Source organism: Varroa destructor, unplaced genomic scaffold, assembly GCF_002443255.2.
Source record: "Varroa destructor unplaced genomic scaffold, Vdes_3.0 BEIS01000002.1, whole genome shotgun sequence".
In the NCBI taxonomy this organism is placed as follows: Eukaryota; Metazoa; Arthropoda; class Arachnida; order Mesostigmata; family Varroidae; genus Varroa; species Varroa destructor.
Window position 1 is genome coordinate 42810260 of NW_019211455.1, and position 2849 is coordinate 42813108.

Genomic DNA, 2849 nt, shown 5'->3' on the forward strand with positions numbered 1-2849 from the left:
GTTGTTGGTCCCATGTTACCAGGTCCTGTCGTTGTTCGTTCTTTGTTTGTTGGACCTAATGTTGGAAATGTCATGTCATCGTTTGGTAAAAACGGGTAGTCAAATTTTTTCATACAACAGTTGAATGAATTTTTTTTTAATATTATCAAACTTTCATTTGAGTGATCCTTAAGGCTGCGAAATTTTGTACAGTTCGGGTTAAAAGATTACTGCGGCCATATGTCAAAACATAGGACTATTTGTCTTTGCATTTCTTGTACACTTTACCACACTCCGGTTGAATCATAAAGAATGAAAACATTTTTTTTTACAAGTTTGTTCGTTTTAAAACAGCATTCTTCACGACAAAAAGCTAATTGCTACCTTGAAAGAGAAAAAAAAAAAAGATATATATATATATATATATATATATTTAAATTTATTTTATATTTACTATAAATAAACGCAAAGCGAATAACTTTGAAGCGTCGTTCCTGCCCGCCAACGACAAAGCTGAATCTGTGCATTTCATTTGAGTGGCAGCGGTGGCTGCTTAGCAGGTGATTGATTTAAAGTCGCCTGCTAAAAGCCTGAGCAGTACGAGCCGCTTGCAATAGAATAAAAATGGCCTTTAAACTGGGTCGCGAGGCGGGAGCATCACCATTTCAAAGTCGACAGGGAACGTCCGGGAAAAACTGGCTAGCCTGGGCAAGTTTTCTTCACTATACGAAGGCTGACAAGACTTTTGGGAGACCGTGAAAGCCAAGCGGTCTCTGCTAGATGAGTTGGGTGTAAACGCATTTGAAGAACGGCACGGTTAGCATCGTTCGCGTATTTAAAAAGCTCGAGTCACGCGTCAGCCTACCAGGTGAAGCGTCACTACAATGTCGACCTCGCGGTACATCAACTGGCAGACCACTGCTGTATTACGAGAAGGTTGAAAAATAACACTGCTTTTTACTCAGACAGGGCATCCTCTACAATTTCGATCCAAAAACGGTACGGTCCAAATCTACGTAGGCAACCGAGACCTTGCGTGTACCTGTGTCATCAAGGTTACTTAGGCATATAGAAAAGTGGCGCTTGATGGCATGCCATTTAGATAGAGGGATTTGAGCTAGAGCGTATGCGCAGATGAATGCAGCACGAAACTTATAAATCCCATACATTTTTAATAATATTTTTCATAAAATTCCCAGTAGCAGGTTTGTTTTTGCAGGTTGCTATGACAGACTGAATAAACGAAAACAAGATAAACTGAATAGATGACATGGTTTGATGATGATTCGGTATCGACCGCAGGTAACGATAGCCCGTTCTCCGTCTCGCAGCACAATCCTGGACGCAAGTGATGAGGCAGCAATGCCCCACGTGCAAGGCTCTTGCAATTTGCGCGTTCACGAGCATCAGTAAATTTACTCTACCCCAGTTTCTCCACTTCATTTGCAGCGACGTACAGCAGTGAATTCCTCGATTAGAATTATCACCTAGGTTCAAACTGGCCTCACCAGGTTCTTCGGGCAGCAGTCGCTGTTGGGTTACTTCATGAATCGGCAGGGCCGTGCATCAGGACGGTCGCAGGCTGCGCAGCGCAAGCGCTTGCAGATCAGTAATAAAGAACAAGGAAAGAGTTCCGGTTCTTTATCGAGAATGATGATTCCAGAAAAGAACCCAGAAAGAGAAAATGCGTTTTAAATTAATTTCAAGTTGCTTTTCGGCTACTGGGCTTCGGTATTTTTGCCTTGAGGCTATGAAAACACCAGTGAAAAAAAGGTGAGAACGCGCATTAACAGCTTCAATGTAGCCAATGAAAGCATGTTTCGAGTGGCGGAAGTTTGACCGGCAGGATCTCAAGGACGGCACGGTGTATTAGTAGAGGTACCGAGGGTCCTTCATTATCGTGAACTGGGCGGTACCACACGTTGTTGCGCCGTCTTGCAGCCTGTAGCTGACGGAAAGTATTTATGGCTGTATTTCGGCGAACATGCTCTTGCGGCGTGGCCTAATCTAAATATCTATACCACAAACAAATGATATGATATCATTTTTTTTTTTAGTAAATTCAGCTCTGTACAGATCTGGGGAGCGCATATGGCTGAACGATGGTGGGGCTAGTGCCACTAGCCCCGAAACTCGTTGATGACACAAACGTACCACATGGAGAAAGCTATATTGCTACGCGCTGATCAATGCAACATTGGGTATAGCTGCGATATAAACTTTAGGCGGCTTAAAAGAAATTTCGCCTTAGTTTTTGGTTAACGGTAACCAGTTAACAGCTGGAAACAAAACTATTCAGAACTCATCAAATGATATGAGCATCAAAAGAATCGCTTTTAAAAAAAACAATTAAAAAATTAGGAGAAATTTAAAACTGTCTAGGACGAATCTTAGTATTCTTACTTACCATCGTCAGTGGCTGAAATCACTATGGCTGTAGTCATAACGAATACTATTACGAGCAGCCTCATTGTCGTTGGGAAAAGTAGAACAACTACACCCAACAATTCACGAACGCTCAGCAAAAATGAACAACAAAAGGTCCTTTTGGCCCTGCTAGTACCGGACCTATGTTTATCTACGACAAGATAATCTTAATCAATCAATTTCCACTTAATCTCGCGATTAATCCCGTAGGATCTACTGAGTCCATCGAATGCGACTTCGCGTTGCCAGATAAACAACGGCTCGTATGGTAGATATGCCCTTTAGGGGAAGCGAGACGTTCAGAGTATAATGCGTAACCGAAGTTGTGTGATGAATGGGTGAAATGATCCACGGCATCAATCTCTATGCAATACAGTTGCTAGCTTTTCTCATTCGGGGAGGCTATTTACATTGAAATCTTACACGATAACAGCCCCTGGACA

General features: G+C 42.3%; 1 long non-coding RNA gene across 1 annotated transcript in view; it reads right to left on the reverse strand.

Moving 5' to 3' along the window:
* LOC147757849 (uncharacterized) overlaps positions 1–2543 on the reverse strand; it is a 2838-nt gene extending 295 nt beyond the window's left edge. The window contains exons 1-2 of the long non-coding RNA XR_015320359.1: positions 2387–2543; positions 1–55 (exon numbers count right to left, since the gene is read on the reverse strand). This is a non-coding gene — a long non-coding RNA (uncharacterized LOC147757849). The remainder of the gene's footprint in view (positions 56–2386) is intronic.
* Between the last annotated feature and the right edge of the window lie 306 nt (positions 2544–2849).